The sequence below is a fragment of the Lissotriton vulgaris genome, chromosome 11 (assembly GCF_964263255.1).
Source record: "Lissotriton vulgaris chromosome 11, aLisVul1.2, whole genome shotgun sequence".
In the NCBI taxonomy this organism is placed as follows: Eukaryota; Metazoa; Chordata; class Amphibia; order Caudata; family Salamandridae; genus Lissotriton; species Lissotriton vulgaris.
The window spans coordinates 260105598-260113738 of NC_141699.1; positions in this window are offsets into that span (position 1 = coordinate 260105598).

The following is an 8141-nucleotide window of genomic DNA, read 5'->3' on the forward strand; positions in this document are numbered from 1 at the left end:
AACAAAATGGGTGGATGATACCAGGGCATTAATCTGAGGTTTAAAAGATAATAGATCGTCCACCAGATTGCCGAGATTTTTCACTTTAGTCACAGGGGCTGGCAGGGTTCCCATTTCTTCAGGCCATCATCTCGGGGACCAGAAGTTGTCTTTGGAGCCAAAGAGTAGCACCTCTGTCTTCGAAGAATTTAATTTAAGACCGTTTTGAGCCATCCAAGCACCCACTTCACGCATGCAGCCTTTGAACCTATTGGCAGTGCTGTCTACGTCCCCCGGCATCAGAGACACCACTATCTGCGTGTTGTCCGCATAAGCTGTGAGGTTGAAGCCAAAGGTTCGAATTATTGGGGCTAGCGTGGAAACGTAGACATTAAAAAGGGTAGGACTCAAGGAGGAGCCCTGCGGTACTCCACAAGGAAGTGTGAAGGGGCATGATTCGAAGTCCCCCAGTGCCACCACCTGAGTCCTGTTGGAGAGGAAGGCCTGTAAGATCTTCAGCGCCTTACCTTGAACTCCGCAGGCCCTCAACAACTTGTGATGGACTGTTGAAGGCCGCGGAAAGGTCCAGCAGGATCAGGGCAGCTCTACCTCCTCCGTCCAACACTCTTCTAATGTCTTCCACTGATTTAATTAAGGCGGATTCCGTGCTGTGTTCTGCACGGAAACCATGTTTGCAAGGGTCTAGATGTTCTCCTGTTCTCAGGAAGGTGCTTAGCTGGGTGTTTAAAAAGCCTTCAATAATTTTAGCTGGAAGGGGCAATCTTGCAATAGGCCGATAATTGTTTAGATCGGCTATGTCAAGATTGGGTTTTTTAAGGAGGGGTAAAATAGAGGCTAGTTTCCATTTTGCAGGGAAATCCCCTCTATCCAGCATAACATTGAGAAGGGGGTGAGTCCGGCTGCAATAGTGCCTGGTGCTAATTTAGTAATGGAGGCCGGGCAGGGATCATGAGGGGAGCCAGATTTTATCTTCTGGAGTCGGCTCATGACCCTTCCTCACTGATTTGGGGGAAAAATAGCAATTTTTCTAGGCCGTTGTCTGATTCCACTAAGTTAGTGGGGAGTTCCAACAGAGCTTTTATTTGATTGTCTAGGGGAGAGAAGATTTTTTCAACTTTTTCACGAAAAAAGGTAGCCAGCTTCTCACAAAGGAGACTGGGGGGTACCTCTATGGTATTGGGGACTGCCAGAGAAGATACCGTTCGAAAAAGCTCTTTTGGGGCATTGCTGGCTTCTTTAACCTTCTTTGTATAAAAAGCTCGCTTAGCTTGCTGGATCTTCTCTTTGTACGCTCTTTGCTCAGTGTTTAGAATTTTTTTGTCTGACTCACTAAAAGTTGTCTGCCAGATTTTTTCCTTTTTTTTGCACACAATTTTAAGGTCCCTGATCTCTTTCGAGAACCAGGGGGCGGAAGGAATCGACCGTGTGGGGGGAAAGGTTTTCGAGGGAGCAAGTTGTGAACATGCATCCTCGACCCATCTCGTGTAGTCCCGGGTTGCTTGTTCCGTATTTCCTGAGAGCGGCTCCAGAGTTGACTTTAGTACACATTCCAGTTCTTCATGTTTTATGTCGTTCCATTTCCTAATCTGTCGTGGAGTGGGTCTAATTCTAGATGGTCTCCCTGGTGGGGCTAAGGCCAAATTAATATAGACTGTTGAGTGGTCAGACCAGGGTATGGGCTGGATTGATAGAATATTAAGGGTTGGGTGATTTGAAAAAAATACCAGCCAGGGTATGCCCTGCCTTGTGGGTGGGTCCGCTGACCAGTTGCCTCAGATCCAGCCTATGGAGCAGATCCGTAAGATCGGATGTGTCCGGGTCCGATCTACATTCAAGGTGAAAGTTAAAATCGCCTAATAAGGTGAATGTTTGGGCAGTGGCAGCAGTTTCTATTCTTTTACCCAGAGCTAGAAAAAAAGGTGCTTTCGACCCAGGAGGTCTATAAACCAAGCAGCCTCTAAAAGTTTGGTGGTCAGATAGGGTGAAATTAAAGAGAAGAGACTCATCTAGACCTCCAGGCCCCTGATGAAAGGACCCTCTAAATGAGCGGTGGTAAATAATGGCTAAGCCACCACCTTTCTTTTTCTCTCTATTTTGGGTGTAACGGACATAGTTCGGTGGGGTAGCATTGACTATGTCAGGGCCAGAGGCGGCATCGGTCCAGGACTCTGTGATGAAAGCGATCATCACTTCGGCGTCCTGGATCAATTCCGCTATTTCAGTACTATGTTTGGCCAGGGATCTAGCATTGAGTAAAAGACACTTCACCGAAGCTTGACTTTTCCTGGGAGACTTTTCCTTGTTGTCCCTAGGGGGCACAACCGGGTCCCAGCTCAGTCTTGGCGGAGCCTGTGAGCAATTTGGGCATGTGCTACGGGCCTTCCCTATGTTGGGCCTAATTTCCAGAGTAGTGCAGCCTGCTGAGTTTGATCTACACCTCCAAGCTCTAAGAACGTCGCTGGAGTAGGTAAGCCTCGGGGACGAGTTGGTATCGATCGGAGCAGAGGTTCCGGCCCTAGGTGCGGGTCTGGCGCGGACGGGCGCAGACGGGCTTGCCTTTGGCGAGCCTTAGGTGCGCCTGCGGTGCGCCAGCTGTGCCCGTCCGCTGCGCTCCCTGTATCGATGTACCAGTTTATGCACTTGGGGGCGGGAGGGGCAGAGCACTAGTCTGCTCGCCCAGCTCCTCAAGCAAGATGGCGGGACCCACGGAGGCTTTGGCTCCGGTTCGAGCCCCCTGGGAAAATCTGTGCAAATACGCTAAATTAAAATAGTCACCAATGAGGAGTTTAAAAGGCAGATAAAAACTCACAATAATAAGTACAAATCGCTACTGGTCCCGGCTTCCGCCTCAAGACTGTACCTTCACACACTCTTGAATCAGTGGGGGTACGATTAACATCCGGGTTTTTATGCACGTGGGGGCGGGAGGGGCAGAGCACTAGTCCGCTCGCCCAGCTCCTCAAGCAAGATGGCGGGACCCACGGAGGCTTTGGCTCCGGTTCGAGCCCCCTGGGAGAATCTGTCCAAATACGCTAAATTAAAAAAGTCACCAATGGTGGGGAATGATAACAATTGGAAGTGGAGTCCGTAACGGACAACCAGGGCAACACCGCCTCCGGCCTTTCCCGCGGGTCGGTCGGCGCGTAGGACATAAGAAGGGAGAGCTGCCAGCACATTAGGTAAAGAGTCTGGGCAGAACCAGGTTTCTGTAAGAAACGAGATCTGGCTTGACAGGGTCTAAAAAGATAAATAGTTCAAGATGTTTGACGGCCGACCTAGTGTTAAGGAGGAAGGCTGAGATGGTCGGTGCAGGACAGGGGGGCTGGCTACAGTTGTTCGGGGGGGGGGTTGGGGAAGATGGCATGTGAAGAGGGAGGGAAGGGATGAAGTTGGCTTGGCTAAGGCCGAGATTGGCAATACCCTCCATGGTAGAGGCACTTAGCGGCCGGGGGCCTTGGACTGAGCAAAGTTGCTCCTGGGAATAGGTTAAAAAACGGGCATGGTGAGGGGCCCCTAGCCCCAGACGGGTGCAGACGGGCTTGCCATTGGCACGCCCGCTGTGCGCGTCTGCTGCGCAAAGGATAGCACATAGGCAGATATAGGCAGCGGCCCTGACCTAGCCGTGGCACTCCGCCCCCAACTGCAAGCGACGAGTTACTGCTGCCTGTGTGAGCCTGCACCCTCCACAACAATCGGACAAGCCCGAGGTGGACCGGGGTGCAGGTGGCAAGACACAACAGGAGGGGCAGGTAAGAGAAATGATCTTCGTGTGCAAATTAGCAATCAATTAACACAACACAGGTTATTTTTTAAAATAGCTAAAAACAAGTAACGCAGTAATTTTAAAGAGTATGGCTGGCGGGGTAAGATCGGACTCACAAACGGGGTTTAAGGTGTTTGTGATACTTTTTTGTTGTAGAAACCAGGTAAGCTAAAATGTACATGGTTACTCTACAGTATTTTAATAATGTACTCAATCGGTGGGGATTCAACTTGGGCAATGTTTCAATGCCCCAATATAGAAAAAACACTGCAAGGTATGTAAAGTCTATATTTAATCATTGACTGCATTGTATTGAGAAGTATGCTGCATACAGTAGGTGTTTCAAGTTTCTTGTTGTAATCTTATCTAGTTTACATATGTTAATGGTATGTTCCTACCCCCCTTCTCCTTTCACCCCGCATTGGGTGTTCCATGGAATGTTGGCAGGGCGTCTGTGATAGAACGTTCACTGAGGTGAGCGGAGTGCATGAGACCGGACGTGAATAAACCAGCTCTTCTGCATCTTCGTGTGGCTGTGATTTATTCTAACAAATTGGCGACGGGGCTGCGCGGGGGGCAGGTCCTGGTCTTCCCCCGTTTATCCAGCACTGCTGTGAACCACGACGCCGAGTAGAAAGTAACCGTGAGTCTTCAGCGGGATTATGAACTGTGTTTCACTAGCGAGTTGATTAATTGAGCCAAGCGTTTCTATCCTTTCACGCTGTGCTCTGAACTCGATTCCTGAAGAGGTTATATTTTTTCATTGTTCTGAGGCATTTGTTGACTTGAGGCCGGCGCTTTTGACATTTGTGCATCGGCCGCTCCGTGACTGTCAAAGGGAACTGCTAGTGTTATGGAATTTGCCGTGTTTCATTGCTCTTCACCAGATCACGGCGCTGATTTACAATTTATTCGGCTGTTCCTTTCATAGTTCTCCCGTGGTGACAGTTACATGAAGCCTCTTTCTGGAGATCAGTCAGCTGAGCTTTCAACCCTGACGACACCCTGTGTCAACAGCTGTTACTGCAGGGCGAGCGCTTTTGACATTTGTGAAGTGTGCGGTAGTCAGTTCTGCCATCATCTCTGATCATCTGCGTAAGACGCTGAGGTTCCTACGGTTCTTGAGGGTGCTGGCACAAAGGTTATGTGCGTGAGGAACACCATAGCACCTGGTGTTTTGGCAGATCCGTCGAGGGAAGCCAAGGGGAACGAGAGCCCAGCATCATCACATATTAATGAAAGCTCATTTGTAGTATCACACGCATGAATTACCTTGCGGTTCAAGAGCTTGCATGAATTACTTTGCGGTTCAAGAGCTTGTTGTTTTAATCACGCTGACAAGCACAGCTTAACGCCAAGAAGCTTGTCAGTGTGTTCGTTGCGCATCACGCTGATAAGCACAGCTATAGATTTGCAATATTACATGGTGTTGAATTACCATACGATTCAGGAGCCTGTTGCTTTGATCACGCTGACAGGCACAGTTTTCATCCAAGTTGCTTGTTCAGTGCGCATCACGCTGATAAGCACAGCTATAAAAAAAAAAATAAAAGGGGAAATTCTTTATTTCTTCGTGGTGTTCTCTGTTCTCATCACATGCTAATAGGCACAGCTACTTAAGACTAATATTGTGTTCCTTTTGACATTGTGGGTGTTATCTTCAAGCATATATGCTTAAATGTCAACTTTGAAAGAGTTTTACATATTGGAGTGTTAGTACTGTTGTTCAGTCTTATCTATTTTATTCATCCAGTTTAATATTGTCGGGGTGAGTAGAGTATTAAAGATTTTGTAATATGGCTACTGCAATGTCGATGTCACAACCTCCTCCTTTTCTCAATGATGATGGGGAACCACTCACTCCATGGAAGAATTGGGAGAGGATTTTTGAATCTTATTTGATAGCTATTGGAGGCAACAGATTTTCATCAGAAAGGAAATTGCACATATTGTTACACAATTTGGGTAAGCATGCTAGAGAAATGTATGATAATTTACCTGAAATTGAGATTGAAAGCAGTGGTGGAGGGGGAGAAGGTGATGCTCCACCAGATGTGTACCATATTGCCTTGAAGAAATTAGAAGTTCAGTTTGGTAAGAAAATTAATGTTGTATTGGAGCGACACAAATTTTTTTCAAGGTCTCAAGGGAAACAAGAAAGGGTGGTGAATTACATAGCAGTCCTTAGAGAGTTGTCTTCCACCTGTGATTTTGGTAACCTCACAGATTCACTGATCAGAGACCAGTTGGTCAGGTGCACTTCTGATAGGAAAATACAAGAAAAATTGCTTGCTGATGCCCCTGATTTGAAGCAAGCGGTAGATATAGCTAAAAGCATCGAACACACGGCATTCTGTATGAATGAAATGAAAGAGGCTGTTGAGGTGAAGCAGGTGTGTGAGGAAGAAGTTCTGAAAGTGTCCAATAAGCAAGACAAGGGTAAATATGTGCAAAAAGGTAGTTCAATCCTGAAGGACGAGTCCCAAAAGATGAAATGTTTCCGTTGTGGTAATCCTAATCATTTTGCTAATAGTGTAAAATGTCCAGCAAGGGGTGCCATGTGCAGGAAATGCAACAAAAGGGGACATTTCACCAAGGTGTGTCATGATATAAAAAAAGAAGTGACCCATATGATTTGGGATGACGAGGAGCCAAGGGGGGACATTGTATTCATGGTTAATGAATTGCTTGAGAATGCAGGATGTAGCTACCCAGAATGTGTGATCATGCTTGATGATGTGGCTTATAATGTATATGCGGATTCGTGTTCACCATACACACTTATAAATGAAACCACATTTAAAACCAGGTCTGTTGACAAAGTTTATGAAGTGTTGCCCCCAGACATCAACCCAGGAGGTTACAATCATGACACTATACCTGTGGTGAGAATGATCATTATGCACATCCGATTCAAAGAGAGAGCTACTGTGGGTAAAGTGTATCTAACAAAGAAAGGTTCGTGTCTACTGGGGTGGAAACATCAAAAGGACCTAGGTATAAGATTAGACCCCAATGCCTCAGAACCAGTTTACCTGATAGATCAACCCAATATTGGTAATGAGGTTTGTGAGGAATTCCCTGAGGTATTTTCCAGTGAGTTAGGGTTATTAAAAGGATTCCTTCATAAAATAAAACTGAAAAAACATTGCAAGCCCACAGTACACAGAGCTAGATCAGTGCTATTGGTGGTGAGAGACTCCCTGCAGAAAGAACTGGAAACATTGAAGTCCATGGAGGTAATTGAATAAATTGAGAGTTCTGAGTGATTAGCCCCCATTGTGGTTGCTTCAAAAGGTGGTGGTAAAGGTATTCGGTTATGTGTGGATCTCAGGGATCTCAATGCCAACATCTGGGTAGAGGGGCATCCTCTCCCTAGAATAAACGAGATGCTCAGTGTGATAAAGGGGGCGAACTTTTTCAGCGTGTTGGATCTCTCGGCGGCATACCACCAGGTTGCCCTTCATCCGGAGTCCAAAAGCCTTACTTCTTTCATTACGCTATTCGGAGCATACCAGTATAATCGTATGCCCTTCGGGTTGGCGTCCGCGGCGGCGGTCTTCCAACGCATTATGCAACATATCCTGGAAGACCTCAGTAAGGTCCTGTGCTTTCAGGACGATATACTGATTTATGGAGACTCAGAGTGCGAACACAACTCGATTCTAAGAGTAGTCTTATGCAAATTGAGTAAGGCTGGTTTTACCACACAAAAGGACAAGTGCAAGATTGGGGTCAAATCTGTGACTTACCTTGGGCATACCATATCAGGCAAGGGGATAAAACCTAAAACCAGTCTGGTAGATGCTGTATCGTTGGCACCCCCTCCGTCAACGAAAGAGGAGGTCAGATCCTTCTTGGGATTAGTTGAGTACATGAGTAAGTTCATCGAAAATTTTTCTAGCCACACAAGCAACATGAGGGAGCTTTTGAAAAAGGGTAGCACTTTTGGTTGGAATGAGGAGTGCGAAAAGGAATTCAAGTATATTAAGTCAGCCATCGCAAGAGCACCTACATTGGGGATGTTTGATCCCAATGAAAAAACCACTCTGACTACAGATGCCAGTAGTAAGGGCCTAGGGGCATCCCTCACTCAAATGATTGGTGGATGCGAGAGGGTAATCGCTTTCGCTTCCAGGACACTGAAGGACCCAGAGTCTAATTACTCTACCATCGAACGGGAAGCCCTAGCGTGTTATTGGGCTATAAACCACTTTAAATTCTTTCTGTGGGGTATCCCTTTCACTCTAAGGTCTGACCATAAACCATTAATTCCATTATTTAACACCAAGAACATTGAGAGGGCCACTCCACGTATTGCCAAATGGATACTGGCATTACAAGGGTACAATTTCTCTATGTGTTATGTGGCTGGAGA